We start from the raw sequence: 22,626 nt of genomic DNA on the forward strand, positions 1-22,626 counted from the left end.
CCATTTGAGCTAAAAATTTGCCAATAGAGTGTCCTTAGTAGATGATCATCCTCAGCCAAAATTTAGGCCCATTGTCTATGTGAATTACCCGCACCGCTAATCAAACATTTGGGTGCTAATTCATGTTTGAGCTTAGTTCACTCTCCTCGTGAGATTCTTCTATTGTATTCTTCTTGCTAACACCTACCGAGGGATTGTCCAACCCACCAGACATGCATATTCCACCTAGAACGCGTGGCAACGAAACGGTCAGGCGGTGACCATGCGGCTGTCATGCAAGTTCATGCGCTCTGGAGTTGGGCCCTCGACCACAATCCAAACCTCAACGTCAAGGCACCACACCAAGTATTTCTGATTAAATAGATACTTATATACCTATAAATGATTTTTGGGGAAAATAAAGAGCAAACTATAATGCAGTTGCAGTTCAAATTTAACCCGCTTCCAGCTGAGTCGACATAAATTTGTCTTTTTCACGAGAGGTGGATAAAAGTTTTTAACATCCAACCATTTTGTCAATTGTACATTAAATATGGACTAGTATTTTATAAAAATGATTTGGTCCAATTTTTAAATAAATATATGGTACGTCCTTCATAAAAAAACTCATTTTGGTCACTTGAAAAATGAAAAATGAATTTTTCATAGAACGAAAATGAAAACTTCCTTAATCAACATTGTTTGCCATTCCAATATGCACCCTTGTGCATAATATTATATCATTTCAACAAAATATGTCATTAATGTGACCATAAGATTGATCATTTGCTTGAAATCCATGAATCTTCACACATGATAGCCCATTTCTAAGAACACTTATTTAAAATAATTGTCGTATTACTAGTTTATTATTTTTACTGGTAACTTGGTCACATATAATGACACAATGCAATGGTTCTCCATTTTTTTGAATTTGTTTCGAATTTTTCATGGCCATTTCAAAACGCGATCAAAACAGCGGATATGACTGTTCCTACCTAGTGATTGAATCTTGGAAATATTTTGGTGCTTCTATGATTAAATAGATACTTGTGTACCTAGAAATATTTTTTAGAAAAAATAAACATCAAACTATAATGTAGTTGCAGTTCAAATTTGACCCGCTTTCAGCTGATTCAATGAAAATTTGTCTTTTTCACGAGAGGTCGATAAAACTCTTTAACACCCAACCATTTGATCAATTGTACATTAAATATGTCCTAGTATGTTAGAAAAATGATTTTGTCTAATTTTGCTACAAATATACGGTAGGTCCTTCACAAAAAAACTCATTTTGGGCACTTGAAAAATGGAAAATGAATTTTTCATAGAAGGAAAATGAAAACTTCCTTAAGGAACATTGTGCATAATATTAGATCATTTGAACAAACTATGCCACGAATGTGGCCATAAGATTGATCATTTGGCTTGAAAGCCATGAATCTTCACACACGATAGCCCATTCATGAGAACACTTTTTTTAAATAATTGCCATATTACAACTTTATTATTTTTCCTGGTAAGTTGGTCACATATAATGACACAATGTGAAGCTTTTTCAATTTTTCACATATAATAATTGCCATATCCATCAATCTCTCCATTCCCATCCATCCATCCATCTCTCCATCCCCATCCATCCATCGCTCTCTCTCGCGCACAGGAACCCTAGCCCTCTCCCCGATCTCCCCAACTACTCCGGCTGCGTCCCCTCCACCATCCTTCACAGAAGAAAGGGGAACGAGCGACCACAGGCGGAGGCGGCGGAGGAGGATGGGGTTCATGCTGCGGGTGAGGCTGGCCTCCTTCTTCGCTGGCGCGGCCGCCGCGGCGGCCGCCGACGTCTACTTCCTCTACAAGGACTACAAGCTCGCCCACGACTCCACCGCCCTCCAGGTACGGACCGCGCCCTCCTCCACCCCTCCCCTCCCCTCCGCGTCTCAAATCTCGGACCGTGTACCACTCCATGGATCCTGTCATGAACTGGAAAACTCATTTTGAGCACTCGAAAGATGGAAAATGAATTTTTTGTCCAAAGAAAATGAAAAATTCATTTGAATACATATTAATAATGTGTTTCTTCCATGACAAAATGAGGTGTCAACAAGGTCCTTCACAGAAAATCATATTTGTCACTCGAAAATAGAAAATGTTTTTCTGAAAAGAACTTATTTTCAGTTAATTACAACCAATTTAGATGGTCATAGCGTATTCATAGTGTTTTACTCCATTCTGATTGGCCCATGAGGATGTCACGCGGATCATGCATTAAGGACCGTTGGATGATCCCGGATCCAACGGCAGCCCTCTACTCTATAGATGAAACCCTAGTTTTGTCCTCCTTGCATTTTTTATCCACCCCCCCCCCCCCCCCCCGCCTCCCTTCTTCCTCTCTTATGCTTCCTCCCTTCCTCCCGAGCTCCTTCCTCTCCAGCTCCCCGATCCAATCCCTTCCCTCACATCGGTGCCGCCACACACTGCCCCGCGTCGCTCCCTCATACCTCGTCGTGTTGTCATCGGTCATGGTGGGCGTCGCTCCCAGCCTCTCCCCTCCCCACTACTTGACCGACCTGCCTCCCCGTCCTCCTTCTCCCCCCGCTCGTTAGGTTCGGAGAAACCTCCTCCCCCGCTAGGATCCGCGGCTGCCTCCGCAACGGCGAATGAAGGCGGTGGTGTACGCGCTGTCGTCGTTCCAGCAGCAGGTGATGCCGGGCCTGTGGAAGGACATCACCACCAAGATCCACCACAAGGTCTTCGAGAACTGGATCTCCACCACGCTCCGACGGTCACCAGGGCGATGAACAAATGATCATCGACAGAACCGCCGACTGGTACGTGGATTCGGTCTAGCTGTTTTGGAAGCCATGTTGTACACCGCGTGCGAACCACCTTCACACCTTGTCCTGATTATTCTCCCCATGAGATGGAAGATAAGAAAGATGCCCTCCATTTTCACATATGTACAGCCGTGTCCTGCACTCATGCAGCCTTGCAAATGAGTCAAATATTGAATCATGTCATCACCGTCACACGTTAGCCAGTTGTTCGTGGTGCAGAGGGAACCTGGAGGTCCCAAGGCTGGACTACGAGGCATCGGAGGATGCCCCGTTGATCGGGCTCGACGCGGTGGCCGGCGACCAGGCCTACGCCGAGTGCGCGAGCGCCGCCGGCAGAAGTGCTGCCTGGTGCCGGTCGGTGACGGTGACGGTACACCCCTGACCGAGACTTTGAACCACAATGCAAGGTTCAGAACTTCAGGTACGAATGGGCTTGAGCTCTGTCTGAATTCTGCTTTGCCCGTGCAGTTCACTGTTGTGTTGCTGCTAAGGCATTTCATCGCCCTGGTGACCGTCGGCGCCGCAAATCAGCAGCAGGTGATTTGGGGCTCGATCTCGTTATCCTATCTCGCTGGAGCCTTCGCGCAGATTCGATGTGGCGTCTGCGTGTTTACCTTTAGAAGCCATCTGATGTACTGTATCTTGTTTGCATGACGTTGACCGTATAGGCTATGGATGGTTTGCGGGAATTGGAGAGCCTTCCACGAGATCCAGCTCTCCCTGGAGAAGCCGCCCACCGCCACCGCCTTCGTCCTCCACGGCCTCCTAGGCTCCGGCCGCAACTGGCGCACCTTCTCCCGCACCCTCGCCTCCTAGCTCCGCGACCGCTCCCCCTCCGATGGTAACTCCCGCCGAATACCCCCTTTTTTAAATGCATATGTATCTCTTAATATTTAGCTCTGCTACTGATCGTTGTGGTATTCACTGAACCTTGGAGAATCGTCAATGTGCCCGGCATTTGGTATAGTGTGCTTACATGCAGGGAGTTGTTCAGACTTCAGATTATGAGTGCTGCATTTTTTGTGTACTATAGGCCTCGCTTTTCATCTAATCTTTTCGGATCTTTACATGTTTATTTATCTTTTGAGATCGCATCTTACTAGTTGGGCCAGAACAGACTATTAGTAATTCTAGTAGTTTTAATTGATTCATAGCTGGGTCGCCGCTGCACGATGGAGTAGTACTGTATTATATAAGCTGAAGAGAATTCTTCAAACCTACCTGCTCTGCTCGTCTATGGTATCCAAGGGGAGTAGTTTCAAAAAATTGGCCAAATATGAATTAGTTGTACACCTGACACACAGTTGGGGTATGCTCTGTATCGACAATGAAACTAACTTAGGTGAGCAGACACACAATGATCGAGCTGGAAGGCAGCTGTGTGTCTCCAGGAGGTTGTGGCGGTTAATTAATGAACTGCATTATCTGGTCCTAGGCTAATCAGAGCTTATCTGTCTGAATTCTGATGACTCCAACGACCGGCAACCGCAACAACCGATCAGAAATTAGACTTGTCGTACCAGCTCAGCTCCAATGTATACTGCAGATTGTTATGGTATGTAGTACATGTTACTGCCTACAACTAAAACCAAAGAGGAGCGAGAACATATATATAATATGAGAACATGCCTACAACTAAAACCAAAGAGGAGCGCGAATTTCAAAATGTGCTCAGTTACCTGATATTGTGTTGAACATGCTTGCCTGTCCGAGACTTTGAAGGGCTTAGAGACCAGCTTCTGGTGTGTACCAATGTCCCAAAGTGTAAATTCACCATTAGCAGATACAACTATTTGAGTAGTAATCATGACAAGAAAATTAATAAGGTGTTAAAATCCTAATATACAGCCAAATCACATGAAACAACTTTATTACTTGCAAAGTTGCGTCTGCATCTATATATATATATATATATATATATATATATATATATATATATAGAGAGAGAGAGAGAGAGAGAGAGAGAGAGAGAGTAAATTATAGATTTTGATGGTACCTAGTAGTAGCGTATGATGTGAAGGATGAAAGTCCATGCTAGTTACATTAGATCCCTGTGATAGTGTACAAGCTACTCTCGTAGGAAGGTAATCCAATGACCGTGAAGGTTGAGGAATGGATGCAGGATAGGTGCCCTGCAAATAAGTAGGGATAATTTTCTTTAGCTTGGACGAAAATTAACCATGGTCATAGATATTGACTAGATATGCAACATTACCTCATGAATACCATGTCGACTCGAACTGGGTTGCTCCATCAGTTGCCCAGATTCTGCATTAGAAAAGTGCGTTATAGAATGGCATTTTCATCGTGCATGCATATGGGGAAGCATTTTCATCGTGGATGCATATCGTGAATGGCATTAGAAAAGGAGGGACTTGCGCGCCCGCCTCCGCCGCCGCCACCGGGCCCTTACCACCGCCCTCACACGCCACAAGTTCATAGGCGCTTTCTCGTAGGGCAGTAAACATTCGGGGTTGGCTGGTTGTATGTATATGCTTGGTTAACTGATCGAGGTGGCGTGCGTGCGTGGCTGTTTGCAGGTCTCGGCACCGGGAGGGACGGCTGCGGTGGTGTACGGCGGCGGGAGCAATGGTGGTGGCGTGCCATCGCCGTGGCAAGTGAGCGGACGCGGCCTCTGTCGCTGCTCCTCCCTTCTTTCAATCCCTACCTTTTTTTGTTTTTTCGTTTTCCCCTTGTTGGCTTGTGAGTTCGATCTGTGCACCCTTTTTTGACGCTGATTGCTTCCCGCAGTGCAAGCAGGCGATGGCCACCGAGGTCACGTTCGTGCTGCCGTCCGCCGCGCCCAAGGCCGCGTCGTCATCGCCTGGCAGTATTAGTACAGTAGTAGTACGAACTAAAACAAATAGCTGTATTGTAACTGTTATGCAGTTTTTGTGCCTTGTTTCTATTCTTGATCTGTATCTTGTAGCTCTTAAAAATATGGTTGTTTCTTCTACAGGACCTCCAGGCCTAAGAAAGTTGAAGTACGAAGCCTTGAAGCCAATTGTGTGAAGCTCTACTTATCCAAGAATGCATATTATATATTGTAATAATAGGCATATCTGCTTTGTAACAGATTGGAAAAATTGTAATATACTACCTTCGTGTTAATTTGATGAATTTCACATGTTCTTTCTGCTCTATTTGAAATATTCATATCGTATGCGATTTGAAAATGTGAAATGAAAACCTGACCAGAACTTCTTGACATATGGGACAAATTATGAGAAGAACATGACAAGTGGGACGTACACACAAAACTGAAATTCAAAAGGCCAAAACTAAAACTGGGCCAAATGTATTTGGTCACTAAAAGGCCAGGGCCCAAATTACAATGATACAAAAAAATTGAAAAAAATACTAAAGTGACTGTAAATAGGCTAAGGCCCAAAAAGAAGCCCAATAAGAAAAAGCCCAAAAAAATAAAATCAGCCCATGTGATCAATTGAAATGGGTTGGGCTGGTTTCAGCCATGACGTTTTGATTTCATCGTAATTTTGCCACGTAGGACTGGGTTTGATTGCCAGCGATGATTTAGGATCGTCGTAAAGGTTACGACGATCCAGGAATCGTCGTAAATTTACGACGATTTTGACCAAAACGTCGTTGCTGTTCATTTCTTACGCTCCGTTTTCGACGCTTGGTTTTTCGTCGTGCGATCGTCGTAAATGAAAAACCGTGACGATGTAGCAACGAAAAAATAGCGTCGTGTACTAGCATATTCCTTGTAGTGGAATACCAGCTGCCTGAATTCTTCCTCTTCAAATAATCCTTGCAAAATAAGAGAGAAAAGGCATAAATATGGTACCACAAGTAATATCACAGCCCAAAAAGCAATAAATATCAACATGAAAGCATGATACAAAATGGACGTATCAACTACCCCAAGCTTAGACCTCGCTTGTCCTCAAGCGAAAACCAAGTTCCATAAACATGTTCACATGTTTGGGGACGAAGGTGTCGGTAAAACATAATACGGACATGAGGGCATCATGATCACACATAGAACATCAATATATCATAAAGATTCTTATGGGAAAGTAACAATTCCTTCACAAAGCAAAGCATGAAGCAAAAATCTTACCGAGAAGTAACCAACAATAGTCCATAGTCATTGAAGCAATTGCAATTTATCACAACATTAGAAAGAGTCAAATAAGAGCTTGTAAGGCAAACCCACATACTCAATCATCTTTTTCGTTTTCCACAATTGTTACAACTCACGTGGTACTCATGGTGTCAAAGTTTCAGCTGAACACAGAGGAAGATAGGGGCTTATAGTTTTGCCTCCCAACAGTTTACCTCAAGGGTAAAGTCAACAATAATAAAGCATGAGTACTCGACTCCAAGTTGATATATGAATATAGATCTTTCCCAAGCATGTGACGGTAGCCAATACAAAGGCAAAAAGGGAATTGGTGAAGATCACCATGACTCTTACAAGGGTAAAAAGTAAAGGTACAAGATAGGCCCTTCGCGGAGGGAAGCAGAGGTTGTCATGCGCTTTTGAGGTTTGAATGTGTGTCCTCTTAGTGCGGAGGAACGTCACTTTATATTGCCTCGTGTGATGAAGAACTTTATTATGCAGTCTGTCGCTTTTATGTCTTCCTCATCACAGGTTCGTACAAAGCTTATTTTCCACACACTAATAGATCATACATATTAGAGAGCAATTTTTATTGCTTGCACCGATGACAACTTACTTGAAGGATCTTATTCAATCCATAGGTAGGTATGGTGGACTCTCATGGCAAAACTGGGTTGGAGGTTTATGGATGCACAAGTAGTATCTCTACTTGGTGCTGGAGTTTTGGCTAATATGAGGTGGAAGCAATCGTCACATGCTAAGGGATCTCTAATCATATAACATTCTTTGGAACCAAGCAAACATAATTCATTATGTTGTCTTCCTTGTCCAACATCTACTCCTAGGCATGTAATAGTTTGGTGAGTGCTCACAATTGTAAAAAGTGTCTAAGATGATATATTTATATGTGAACCTCTCTTTCCTTATTACTTCTTATTAATTGCAACAATGACTGAGGTCTATGTTAATTTATTCTCAACAAGTTTCAATCATCATACTTGTCATATGTGAAGTTATCACTTTCCATAAGATCGTCTCATGATCTTTCATGCTATCGTTCTTTTCATACTTTTGATCATGGCACAAAGCAAAGCCCTTGACTATGACACTCTTTATTATATAGCTCATAAGCTTGAATGAGACAAAAGCAAAATACTCAAACTAAAAACTAAAGACTCATTCCTCTAAAAGAAGAAATAAAAAATGAAAAGGAAAGAACTAAAATAAAGGTAAAAGCAAAAGATATAAAGGTGATACGATACCAGGGCAACTCCCACAAGCTTGGCAGAAGCCAAGGGGATTGCCCATACCAATGCTTAGTTGTCTTCCTTTGGTGGTGGTGGTGGTGGTGTTGTTGTCGCCTTTGATTCCAAGAGAGCTATCAACCTTTGATTTATACCTTTGAGATCTGTGACATGGTTTTCCAGCAAAACAACTTCACGAGAAAGAGAAATATTGCGAGCACGAGTTGTTTCGCAAAACCTCAAGACTTCAATCAAGGATGGAGACAGCATGTGGAAGAAGGGTTGAGAAAGTCTATTCCTTCAACGTCTTCAATGTTGAACAAAGGTTGAACTTCCTCCCTAGCTTGGGTTTTCTCCTTAGCTTGGTCCCTGGCTTCCGTAACTTCTACTCTTTTCAGGTCAGCATCTACTTCCTCATGAACTTGATGAAGATCATTCTCCCCAACAGATTCCTGAGACATCTTTTCTCTAAATCTGCGGCACACAACAAGCTCGAAACGAAAATAGAGGAAAACTGCGTGATACGGAGATCAAAACCTTCGGGCGACTATATATTGATTTTTTTTTCTAGGCCAGAAGGAGTCCTCCGCAAGAAAACGGAGTCCGGGAGGCACACGAGGTGCCCACAAGCTTGCCCACCGCCACCAGGGGGGTGGTGGCGGAGTGGGTCCTTGTGGCTTCCTTGTTTGCTCTCCGGACTGCTTTTATTTTCCTAATTTTCCAAAAATTCCAAAACTGAGGAAATTTCCTATTGAAAAAGTATCGGAGTCCAATTTCTTGCCGAAACAGATACATCTTCGTTTTCAAGGTCTGAAACAGGCTGATAAACATCCCTTATGTACTCCTCTGGAGTTATGACATTGATGATATTAGTCTCAACATTTATGGGAGTACCAGAGATGTAATGCTTGATTCTTTGCCCATTTACCACTCTAGGAAAATTTCATTCTATGTTATTGATTTTGATGGCACCGGAACGATATACTTCCTCGACAACATAGGGACCTTCCCATTTAGAGAGAAGCTTGCCTGCAAAGAATCTCAAAGGAGAATTGTATAGCAAGACATGATCACCTACATTGAACTCTCGTTTCTGTATTCGTTTGTCGTGCCATCTCTTAACCTTTTCCTTGAACAAACTGGCATTCGCATATGTCTGGGCTCTCCATTCATCCAACGAGCTGATATCAAACAACCGCTTCTCACCGGCAAGTTTGAAATCAAAGTTGAGCCCTTTGATTGCCCAATAAGCTTTGTGTTCCAGCTCAAGAGGTAAATGACAGGCCTTACCGTAAACCATTTTATACGGTGACATGCCCATGGGATTCTTATAAGCAGTCCTATAAGCCCATAGTGCATCGTCAAGTTTGCTTGACCAGTTCTTTCGAGATCTATTGACGGTCTTTTGTAGGATCAACTTGATCTCCCTATTACTCAACTCCACTTGACCACTAGACCGAGGATGATAAGGAGATGCAACTCTATGGTTGACATCATACTTAGCTAGCATCTTGCGGAAAACACCATGAATGAAGTGTGAACCGCCATCAGTCATCAAGTATCTAGGGACTCCAAATCTTGGGAATATGACTTCTTTAAGCATCTTAATAGAGGTGTGGTGATCAACATTTTTAGTGGGGATAGCTTCTACCCACTTACTAACGTAATCCACAACAACTAAGATGTGAGTGTACCCATTGGAACTCCGGAGGGTCCCATATAATCAAAGCCCAAACATCAAATGGTTCAATGACAAGTGAATAGTTCATAGGCATCTCTTGACGCTTACTGATGTTCCCTATCATTTGGCATTCGTCACAAGACAAGACAAACTTATGGGCATCCTTGAAGAGAGTGGGCCAATAGAAACCTGATTGCAATACCTTATGGGCAGTTCTATCTCCAGCATGGTGTCCTCCGTAGGCTTTGGAATGACACTTCTGCAGGATCTGTCCCTGTTCATGTTCAGGCACACAACGTCTAATAACACCATCTACTCCTTCCTTATAAAGGTGAGGATCATCCCAGAAGTAGTGTCTCAAATCAACGAAGAATTTCCTCTTTTGTTGATAGGTGAAACTGGGTGGTATGTATTTGGCTACGATATAGTTTGCATAATTTGCATACCACGGTGCACAAAGTGAAGTGCGGATGACATTTAATTGCAAATCAGGAAAGTTGTCATCAATAGGTAGTGGGTCATCAAGGACATTCTCTAGCCTAGACAAGTTATCTGCTACAGGATTGTCAGCACCTTTTCGGTCAACGACGTGCAAATCAAATTCCTGTAGTAGGAGAACCCATCTGATCAGCCTAGGCTTAGCGTCCTTCTTCTGCATAAGGTACTTAATAGCAGCATGATCAGAGTGAATAGTGACTTTGGAGTCAACTATATAAGATCTGAACTTTCCACATGCAAACACGACTGCTAAAAATTCCTTCTCCGTAGTGGCATAGTTTCTTTGGACACTGTCTAGAGTTTTACTAGCGTAGTGAATGACATTCAACTTCTTGTCAACTCTTTGTCCTAGAACAGCACCAACAGCGTAATCACTAGCGTCACACATGATTTCAAAGGGCAAGTTCCAGTCAGGTGGTTGAACAATAGGTGCGGTTATCAAAGCCTTCTTAAGTATTTCAAAGGCTTCCTCACAATCCTTATCAAAAACAAAAGGAACATCCTTCTGCAAGAGGTTGGTAAGAGGCCTAGAAATCTTAGAGAAGTCTTTAATGAACCTTCTATAGAAACCAGCATGACCTAGGAAACTTCGTATACCTCTGATATCTGTGGGGCAACGCATTTTCTCAATTGCATCAACCTTAGCCTTATCAACTTCAATGCCTCTTTCAGAGATTTTGTGTCCTAAGACGATACCTTCATTAACCATAAAGTGGCACTTCTCCCAATTCAAGACGAGGTTGGTTTCTTCGCATCTCTGTGAGACTCGATCAAGGTTGCTGAGGCAATCATCAAAGGAAGACCCATAAACAGAGAAGTCATCCATGAAAACCTCGACAATCTTTTCACAAAAGTCAGAGAATATAGCCATCATACATCTTTGGAAGGTGGCAGGTGCATTACATAAGCCAAAAGGCATACGTCTATAGGCAAAGGTACCTAAAGGGCAGGTGAAAGTGGTTTTCTCTTGATCAGATTGTGCAACAGGTATTTGCGAGAAACCTGAATAATTGCTTTGATAGCCTTTCTTGCATTTGGTCGATGAACAACAAAGGATAATGATCTTTCCTGGTTGCCTTGTTCAGTTTCCGGAAGTCTATCACCATTCTATAGCCGGTAATAATCCTTTGTGGAATTAGTTCATCCTTATCATTAGGAACGACGGTGATACCTCCCTTCTTAGGTACGCAATGTACTGGACTTACCCAATCACTATGAGCAACAGGATAAATGATTCCTGCTTCCAGAAGCTTTAATATTTCTTTTCTAACGACCTCTTTCATCTTAGGATTTAATCTCCTTTGATGACCAGCAACTGGTTTAAAGTCAGGATCGGTTTTAATCTTGTGCTGACATAGAGTAGGACTAATACCCTTAAGATCATCAAGAGTATATCCAATAGCAGCGCGGTGCTTCCTCAGAGTTTTTAGTAACTTCTTCTCTTCGCGCTCTGAGAGGAGAGCACTAATAATGACATGATATATCTCCTTCTCATCAAGATAGCCATATACTTAAGAGTATCATGCAACTATTTAAGCTCGAACACAGGATCACCCTTTGGTGGGGGAGGATCCCCAAGTAGTTCAACACGCAGATTATTCTTGAGAATAGGATGTTGTTCTAAGACAATTCTATCTATCTCATCTCTCTCCTCCATATGCATATCATTTTCATGCTCAAGCAGATATTGCTCTAAAGGATCCGTAGGAGGTACGGCAATAGAGGCAAGAGCAATGATTTCATCTCTACCAGACGACTCTCTTTCATGGGGTTGTCTTCCAAACTTGGAGAAGTTAAATTCATGAGACACACCCTCGAAACTTACTGTGACAGTCTGCTTAATGCAATCAATGTGAGCATTGACAGTGTTGAGAAAGGGTCTACCAAATATGATGGGACAAAAGCTATCTTGTGCAGTACCGAGGACGAGGAAATCAGTAGGATACTTCGTCTTACCACACAGGACTTCTACGTCTCTCACAATTCCCAAAGGACAGATAGTGTCTCTATTAGCTAGCGTGATAGTGACATCAATGGGTTCTATCTCAGTAGGTGCAATCTCATATTTTATTTCATCATAGAGAGAACGGGGTATTGCACTAACACTAGCTCCCATATCACATAAACCATGGTAGCAGTGATCTCCTATCTTAACAGAAACAACGGGCAGGCCAACTACAGGTCCGTGCTTGTCTTTCGCGTGAGGTTTAGCAATTCTAGCAGAGTCCTCATAGAATTTAATAACATGCCCGTCCATGTCTTCGGCTAAGAGATCTTTGATAATAGCAGCACTAGGTTCAACTCTAATCTCCTCAGGGGGTGCAAGTGGTCTAATGTAACCCCTACGTATCACACTTGGAGCTTTGGAATAATCCTTCATTCTAGCAGGGTATGGTGGTTTCTCAGTGTAAGCACAAGGAACAACAGGATCACTAAAAGCTATGATTTTCTCCTCAACTAGATTGGTTTTGGCTATGTTGCTTTCTACAGGAGGATGATATTTAAACCACTTCTCTTTGGGAAGTTCAACATGAGCAGCAAAAGATTCACATACAAGCTACTATCTCAGAGTCAAGTTCATACTTAGCGCTAAAATCTCTAGAAGTGTTTGTCTCAACAAAAGATTTAACGCAATCAAACTGAAAATTCATACCTGAGTCCTTACCTTCCTCCAGCTCCCAATCTTGAGAGTTGCGTTTGATTCTCTCCAATAAATTCCACTTGTGATCAATATCCTTCTAGGGGTTGATGCACGTTCTCGTCTTTGTTTCTCCGATAGAAATATTGGGGCACTACTTGAGGTTCTTTGTGTTGGATTGAGTATTATGAATCTGAAATTGTTTGATGCATATCATATAATCAACTCACGGATACTCACGATGACATTGGAGTATCTAGGTGACATTAGAGTTGCTTGATGTGTATCATATGGTGTTATGTTAGTACGAACTCTTGAATAGATCGATCGAAAAGGACAACTTGTTATCTTAGTACGAACTCTTGGAAAGATTGACCGGAAAGAATAACTTTCAGGTGGTTTCGTACCCTACAAACAATTTCTTTGTATGTTCTCCGCTAGACATGAACTTTGGAGTGATTATTTATCGCACGTTGAGGGATTGTTATGTGATCCAATTATATTAGCATTGTTGAGAGATTGCACTAGCGGAAGTACGTACCCTAGGCCTCATTTTCAAGCATTGCAACAACGTTTTTTCGCTGTTTTACACTTGCTACCTTGTTGGTTTTTATTGTTCCTATTACAAAAATCAATATCTACTATCATTACTACACTTGTATCACCATCTGTTCGCCGAACTAGTGCACCTATATAATTTACCATTGGATTTGGTGTCTTGGGGACACAAGAGACTTTTTGTTATTTGATTGCAGGGTTGTTTGAGAGAAACCATCTTCATCCTACACCTTTCACGGATTGATAAACCTTAGGTCATCCACTTGTGGGAAAATTGCTATTATCCTGCAAAACTCGGCGCTTGAAGGTCCAACATAGTCTACAAGAATAAAGTTATGTAGTAGTCATCAAGCTCTTTTCTAGCGTCGTTGCCGGGGAGGTGGGTGCTTGAAGGTATATCTTTAGATCTTGCAACTGAAACTTTTAGTTTCTTGTTTTATCACTAGTTTGGTTTATAATTTTTTCTACAAAAAATGAAATTATGGTGGTCCCATATCATTCATCTTTATCATTTATTTCTTCAAAATGATGGAAATGAAAATTGTGCTCAATTGACAGAAGAAGAATTCAATAAAATGTTTGGCATAAAATCCTTGAATGGTGAGCATGATAGCAATATTGTTGGTATGAATTCTCTGAATATCCATGATGCTAATGTTATGCAAAGCCACAAGTTTGAGGATGCTATGCTAGATGAAGATGATATTTTTAGTTCCCCAAGTTTTGATGAGAAAATTTATTATGATGATAGAATGCCTCCTATTTATGATGATTATATTGATGAAAGTGGTTTGGGAGAGTATCAACTCTAGGTACTAATGTGATCCCACTATTTTGGAGGGTGTTAAATCTTTTCATAATGATAAAAGTGGTATTGGAAATGTCATGACTTGACAAAGAGATAAATGATGGTGCAAGTTGACACTGTGATGTGATGACGATGTGGGCAGTCATTTTTTTGGAAAAGGAGGATAACCCCCTCCTTTGATTAATTGAACATGTAAGTATCACCTGCACCTTTATTCTTTTCTTTGCAGGAACTACATGTGTATTCTTGTGTTGTATATTAGTCATTAGATAGCTTTAGTTTTAGTTTATCATACATGTGTAGGATCACTTATAATTGTAGGCTGCTACATGTATATCCTCACACTGATTCACACATACCTGATCATTCTTCTCTGAGTCAAAAATTAGTGTACAACTTTTGTTTCACTATGATGTAGCTAAGCACATGTCGTGTAAGATTTATTAGATATTTCATATTCCTAGTTCAATTAATTGCGAATCAGAACCTGGGTTGTGGTTTGGCGAACAAAATGCTTTGGTTGAACAATAGGCTCCATTTGAGAAGTGAAGTGATCTGTCTCTTGGTACTAATGGTGTGTCTGCTATAGCTGTTAAAGATGTTGAAGTGTATATGTGGATTGCCTAGTCCTTTTTATCAGTTTGGACTTTTGGTTGTGTTGGCTACTACATGAAGCTTAACAAAAGAAAGGATGTCTCTTCAAGAAGCAGAAGCACTGGTGAAGCAGTGGCAAGATATCAAATCTGAAGCTCTTGGCTAGATCTGTATGCTCTGTGAGATCCTTTTATTAAGCATGTGATGACATATGGAGTTCATGCATAATTGTGTCTACCGTGCATAATCAAATCAAAGACCCTCTTGTTGAGCAGTGGCAAGACTTGGCTTTATTAGCAAAGGATTAGTTTTTCTACTGGAGGTTTGTTCTGTTGAATCTCTCTGTTGGTTGAGCCGAGATCCTGTCGGATGAGGCTGGTGACGGTGAAGAGGCTGAAATTGATGTTGTGCTCGAGGAAGCTGTTGAGCTCGTTGATGACTGCCAGCCCAAGGCATCTAGTTATTACAGGTATTTTCAAATATGCCATTTCTATCGCTGCTTTCTCATTCTGCTCTCGAACTATACATGGTGCTGATGGTTTGTATGGATATAACTCCAGTATGTATGATATTCAATACACACCAGGGTCGGGAACTTCCATGTCGTGCAGAGGGTTATCGACGACAGTGTCTTGAATTGGTGGGTGCCGGACGCGGTGACCTACAACACCAACATTGCTGGGCTCTTCCGGTCTGGAAACAACGAGGACGCATTCTGGCAGCTGGAAATCATGGTCGCCAAGGGGCTACAGCTCATCCTGAACATACTGCTGGACTATGTCGCAAAGGATCTAGATACGTGGGTGGCCAAGGAGGTGCTGGAGCGGTGCGAAGAGCTGGGCTTCGACGTCAACGTTGTGAACTACAGCACAGTCATGGATCATTTTCCAAGAAGATGATGTGGATGTGTGTCATCAGGTTGTTCACCGATCTGCTCAAGAAACCCATAACACCCAATGTGTCGAGCCGGCAACTTCCAGCTTGTCAAGACCGTGTTCAGCTACAATAGGTTTATGGCGGACATCGTGACCTGTAACATTCTGATCCACAAGTTCCACGACACTGGGAAGGAGGCGAGCTCGGGTTCTTGTTCTCTGACGTCGACGCATGGAAGATTGCCCTAGACGCAATCACATACAACACTCTGGTCGATTGCCTATTTTGGTCTGGGAGGAGACCCGAGGCTGCCAATCTGGTCAGGCACATCGACGATGGCTACCCTACGGAGCCCGTATCGCATCTGGCATACTGGTTGGTTAGGAGTGGAACTGTTCGAGAGGCTTTGAGTCTGTTTGATGACATGCTAGCGAAAGGAGTCGATTTAGATGCTAAGGTTTTTGCCAATGTGATCTATGTTGTTGCTAAGTCTGGAAAGAGGAGGAGCTCGAGACAATGGCGAGAGGGAGAGGGTTTTTACGCTGCGAACTGTCTGCAGCTTTTCTGTTCTTTCTCTTTTATTCAGTGAGATCCGATCATGCCGCGAGTGATGCTTAGCTACTAGGTCGTGCCATCCCACGTCCTCAAGCACCCTCGGTCGACGCTACAAACCCGCCAGAGATCGCACATCCCGCGTCTCCTGACGCTGCAACTGAAAGCAAAACTAACCTAGCTGGAAATAAGGTGGAAGCAAACTAACTATCCTAGCTTATTCTGAACTTAACTGAACTGGCGACGGGTGCGGCAGGCTTAGACGAGCTAACAATTCACCCCCTTAAGCTTGCTGCACCGAGACGACTCCAAGCTTCTCCCGCATCTCCATAAACCTGATCCTTCCCAATGCTTTGGTCAGGATGTCGGCGAGTTGGTTATCAGTGCCAATGTGATCAACCTCTACTTTGTTCTCCTTGATGCACTGACGGATGAAATGATGCTTGATGTCGATATGTTTGCTCCGGTCATGGTGAACCGGGTTCTTGCTCAGGGCGATCGCGGACTTGTTGTCCACTAGTAGCTGGAATTTCTCCGCAGATCGTCCCGTGAGATCAGCGACGAGCCTGCTAAGCCACACCCCCTGGCATGTCGCTGCCGCTGCGGCAACATACTCAGCTTCACACGACGAAATCGCCACCACCTTCTGCTTCTGCGAGGTCCAGGTGACAATGCTGCCGCCGAGGAAATACACCACGCCGGAAGTGCTCTTACGATCATTTTCGTCACCGGCGTGGTCACTGTCGCTGTATCCCACCAGAGAGGGTTCCCCTGACCCTCGTTTGTAGCGGCAACCATAATGCAAAGTACCGCGTATGTACCTGAGAATCTGCTTCACGGCCGTCCAATGTCGCGTGCTCGGCGCCTCCATGTAGCAATTGGTCACGCCAACGGCGAGTGCTATGTCTGGTCTCGTGTTGACCAGATAGCGCAAGCTGCCGATGACGCCGCGGTACTTTGTGGCATCCGCCGGTGGTGCTCCGTCCTCCTTGCTGAGCTTCAGGCGAACCTCCATCGGTGTCCCGCAGGGGTTGCAGCCGCTCATGCCACCGCGCTCGAGCACCTTCTCAGCGTATCCTCTCTAGCAGAGAGTGATCTTCCCGCGCTCTTGCTTCACCTCTATTCCGAGATAGTATGACAGCAACCCAAGGTCGCTCATCTTGAAGAGTCGCTGCATCTCGGCCTTGAACGCCTTGATTTCATCTCTGTCTGCACCCGTGATGACCAGATCATCCACGTAGACTCCCACCAGGAGGAGTGAGCTTCCCTCACCGCGTCTGTACACGGCGTGCTCTAGAGGACTGCGCGCAAAGCCCAGTTCGTGTAGGTATGCGTCTAGCTTGGCATACCATGCACGCGGCGCCTGACGCAGCCCGTACAAGGCTTTGGTGAGCTTCAGAGCAGCCCGTGGATCATCTGGGTTGACGAAGCCTTCCGGTTGCTGGACGTAGACATCCTCTGCCAAGTCGCCGTTCAGAAAGGCCGACTTGACGTCCATATGATGAACCTCCCATCCAGAGTGCGCGGCAAGTGCGATGAGCACGCGGACTGTCTCCATTCGAGCCACCGGTGCGAATACTTCGTCGAAGTCCACCCCCTGTCGCTGGGCGTACCCTTTTACCACTAGCCTTGCCTTGTGTTTAACCACATTGCCGTCTGCATCTTTCTTCAGTTTAAACACCCACTTAAGGCCGATCGCGCGGCACTCGGGAGGCACCGCTGCTGTCGACCATGTGTTGTTGTCAGCAATGGCCTGCATCTCTTCCTCCATCGCCTTCCTCCACACCGGGAAGCGAGTGCTTCGTCGATGCTCACCGGCTCGTCAGCTGCGACCAGACACAGCATCCCGAGCTCGTCATCCTCGAACTCAGGTTCGGGCATCTCCGTCGGAGCACGCACAGCATTGGTGGTGCCGTACACATCCTCGATGCGCCTGTAGCGGCGTGGTGCATCCAGGTCCGCTGCTGCATCCAAGGTGTTATCGTGGGTTGGAGGTGTGCACAGCCTTGCGCCCTGGGCAGGTGCGGCGTCAGTAGGGGTTGCAGGCTCGGGGAAGCGCCGTGGGAGCGCCAATGAGGACTCCCCTCCTCCGTCGACTATGTGTTCTACGGTCTCGGTGGTGTAGGTCACCGTGAACGACGACGCCTCGGGCGTTTGCTCTGTCGTTTCGTCGACAGTCCAGGGCCACGCTCGGCGCTCCTCGAAGACCAGGTCACGGGTGACGAGCACCTTGTTCGCCACCGGATCGTACACCCGATAAGCCTTGGAGCCCTCCTCGTAGCCGACGAACACAGTGAGTGTGGACCTGTCAGAGAGCTTGGTCACCCCTGGGCCAGTCTTCTTCATGTGCGCAATGCAACCGAACGTGCGCAGGTGCTCGACAGTAGGCTTCCTCCCGTTCCAAGCCTCTTAGGGTGTTACCCCAGCAAGGCTCCTAGTAGGCGCTCGATTCAGCACATACACTACACACTTGACAGCCTCCCCCCAGAATTTTGCCAGCATCCCCATGCTTTTGAGCATGCATCGTGCCATCTCGACCACCGTCTAATTGCGACGCTCCACAACCCCATTTTGCTGCGGTGAGTACGGCGCGGTGGTGTGGTGGGAGATGCCGTTCTGTTTGCAGTAAGCCTTGAACTCGCCGGAGTTGAACTTGCTGCCCCTGTCAGAGCGGAAGGCCCGTAGCCGACAATTCTGCTTCGCCTCGGCCTGGGCCTGAATCTTGTTGAAGCGCCCGAACGCTTCGTCCTTGGACTTGAGGACCTCCAGCCACATGTACCTGCTGCAATCGTCGACGACCAGCAGGAAGTACTAGTTCCCGCCTGCAGTCGCCGGCTTGATCGGGCCGCAGAGATCGGTGTGCACGAGGTCCACGGTGCGATCTAAGCGATGTGGGCTCGCGCGCGGGAACGCCAGGCGATGCTGCTTCCCTATTGTGCATCCATCACAGATCTTGTCAATGTGGTCTACGTGAGGCATCCCGCGAACCATGCCCCTCCTGGACATGGCGTTTACTCCGCGGAAGTGAAGATGCCCGAGGCGAGCATGCCACAGCCACGCCGGATCTTCCATCTTTGTCAGCAGACACGCTGGTGCAGCAAGCTCCAACTGCAGGATGTACAGGCGGTTTGCTGTCCGCCTGACCTTGATGAGAAGCTCCCTCCGTTGATCGAACACACAGAGGTGCCCGACCTCAATCACGGACTTGCATCTGTTCTCGTCCAGTTGACCAAGGGAGATGATGTTGGCACGCAGCTTGGGGATGAAGTAGACGTCGGCAAGCATACGCTGGCTTCCGTTGGTGCAACGAAACATGACGCACCCCTTCCCGCTGATGGTGATGAGAGATCAGTCTCCAAAACGTACGGAGCCGTGCACGATTTCGTCAAGGTAGACAAAAGCGTCGCGCGCTCCTGTCATATGGCTACTGTCGCCGGTGTCCACGTACCAGGAACCGCGCGCTCCCGTGGTGACCGGGACAACGCGTTCCTCGTTGAGAAAGACGGCCTGGGCGCGTGCTGGTTCCTCGCGCACCTTGTCCATCGCTGACGTCGCCTAGTCCGGCGACTGGCTTTCCTCGATCGTCACCAGCAGGAGCGCTGGCGGTTCCAGGTCCGCCTCGACGAGGTTCGCCACCTCACCCTGGTTCTGGCGATCACGTTCCGCTTTGCGACACTCCCTGGCCGAGTGGCCAGGAATGTTGCAATAGCGGCACTTGCCCTTTCGCTTCACGCCGGAGGCCTTCTTGCCACCGTCGCCGCGCCCGCCGCCCCGCTCCCCGCCTTGCGGTCGCGGGCCGGAGTGCCCCTTGCCATCCCTGTTGCCAGAGGAGGAGCCCTGGCCTTGGTGGTGCTGGCGCGCGTTCCACTCCCTCTCTGTGAGGAGCAGCTCGCCTACCCCGCGGTCCACGTCGTCGAGGGCGTAAACCTCTTCGACGGACTGCAGACGGCCGCACAGCTCCTCGATCGACAGCGTTTGCAGGTCGATGAAGGATTCGATGGCCATAGCCATCTGTGTGAACTTCCGCGGCACCGCTCGAAGGAATTTCAGCATGGCGCGGTACTCCGACACAGGATCGCTCAGCAATTCTAATTCATCCACGATCGCTGTCAGGCAGAGGGAGAAATCTTCAATGGACTCACCGTCGCGGAAGCGTATCTCTTCGAACTCGCGTCGACGTGTCTGCGCCTTGGCCTCCCGAACGCGCTCGCTCCCCATGCGCATCGTCCTCAGCGTCTCCCATGCCTCCTTGACGGAGTCCTTGCCGGCGAGAGCACGAATCATCTCCGAAGGCACGGCGCGGAGCAGCGCAGCTAGGGCAGCGCGATCATCGGGGTCCCCGCCGCCGTACTCCACGGCTTCCCACAGACCCCGGGCCTGCAGTTGCACCCTCATCACCATATCCCAGTCGACGTAGTTAGTGCGCATGACTGTCGGATATTGGGCAGAGCCTCCGCTCTCCCTCACCACTCGCTCGCGCACCACCAGTTCGCCATGGCGTCCACGGCGCGGCGGGGGTGTTAGTGACACCCTGCGACGGGGAGCGGGGGACTTGGAGTCGCGTCGTCCCACGCGATCACCCCCCTTGCCGTTGCCTTGCTGATCGACGCCGCCCGCATCCTGATGAACGTTGCCGGCGTCTCCTTGCGAGGCGCCGCCGCCGCCGATCGTGTCCTGCCGGTTCCCTCGTCCCCAGCCATCGATCTTGACTGGCTCTGATGCCAATTATTGTTGCTAAGTCTGGAAAGAGGAGGAGCTCGAGACAATGGCGAGAGGGAGAGGGTTTTTGCACTGCGAACTGTCTGCAGCTTTTCTGTTCTTTCTCTTTTATTCACTGAGATCCGATCATGCCGCGAGTGATGCTCAGCTACTAGGTCATGCCATCCCACGTCCTCGAGCACCCTCGGTCGACGCTACAAACCCGCCAGAGATCGCACATCCCGCGTCTCCTGGCGCTGCAACCGAAAGCAAAACTAACCTAGCTGAAAACAAGGTGGAAGCAAACTAACTATCCTAGCTTATTCTAAACTTAACTGAACTAGCGACGAGTGCGGCTTAGACGAGCTAACAATCTAGGCATTCTGCAGAAAAGGTCCAGTGGAGTGCACACATGTGAGTATGACACAGCTGTGCTCTGTGCTGGATAGGCTGCAGAAAAGGTCCAGTGGAGTGCACACATGTGAGTATGACACAGCTGTGCTCTGTGCTGGATAGGATGCTTGGGATTGGACGGTCCTTCTCTTGCTCCCTTGCTGACATGTTGGTTGGTTGACCTTATTTTTGACCTTGTCCTACTCTTGCTGCCTCACATTTGAACTTGTGCTGTTGTATTAGTAGGAGACTGACATCAAAACTAAAAATACCCTTTTGGTCTTGTTTATACAGTACATATATCAACATGATATAATCAGTCACATAAAAATCTGTTATGTTCTAACTTATAAAGGATTTTCTAGATGATGTGGGGTTCTCAAGAACCAATGATCTTCAAGTTGAGTGTGTGCGGCACATATTTGACTCAACAGATTATTTCAATGTAGTTAGTTGCTTACAAGGTGATGCCAAAGGAGAGCATTGTCTGCACAGCAACTGAGTTTTTTTTTCATTGTGTTTTTGATGCATTTGTGGGTTGTTATCCTGACACTCAAGCGGACCATGCTTCACTAAATGGGCTACTTATCCTTTTGCCCTCAGTGGTGTCTTTGTGCTCAGTTTTGCCATCAGTTGTGAATCGTGCTTAGTTTTGCCCCTAGTCTGTCCGCACCGACTCATTCCATGAACACTGTCGTCTCCGTCAGGTCAGTATTTTGAATCGGTCCTTACAGGTGGGACCAGGCAGCAGAGACGCGCTACACGATCAAACTGTTGCTCTCGTGGCTTGTGGGACCCAACAAAGAGCCGTTGAACAGAGAGCCGTGGGTGTGCGATATAAGCGGCGGCGCGTCCCCGGAGCTCGCAGCTGTGAGCAACAATTAGCTAGGCTGGGGACTTGGGGCGCGGGTGACATAGAGAGCGGCGGTGACCACTATTGGTACCTAGGAGCTGGGCGCGGGCCATAGAGAGAGTAGCGGTGACCATTGTCGATAGAGAGAGCGGGCGAGAGAGAGCACGACAATGGGAAGATTGTTGTGGAGGGCGCGGTGACGTTGAGATCCCCTTCGGCTCCAAGCTCGATGTCTTATTCAAGCTCCTACGCCACCTCGCAGATCCAGAGCCCGGCGCGCGTGGAGATGCCGATCTTCGTCTGTTCGCGGTGTCGGGCGGGCGTTGATCG

The 22,626-nt window shown here is 46.5% G+C and overlaps 1 pseudogene; it reads left to right on the forward strand.

Annotated features, from left to right (window-relative positions):
* Positions 1-5,169: 5,169 nt before the first annotated feature.
* Positions 5,170-22,328, forward strand: LOC123428906 (annotated as a pseudogene).
* The last annotated feature ends 298 nt before the right edge of the window (positions 22,329-22,626 follow it).

This window comes from Hordeum vulgare, chromosome 2H (genome assembly GCF_904849725.1).
Source record: "Hordeum vulgare subsp. vulgare chromosome 2H, MorexV3_pseudomolecules_assembly, whole genome shotgun sequence".
NCBI classification, from domain to species: Eukaryota; Viridiplantae; Streptophyta; class Magnoliopsida; order Poales; family Poaceae; genus Hordeum; species Hordeum vulgare.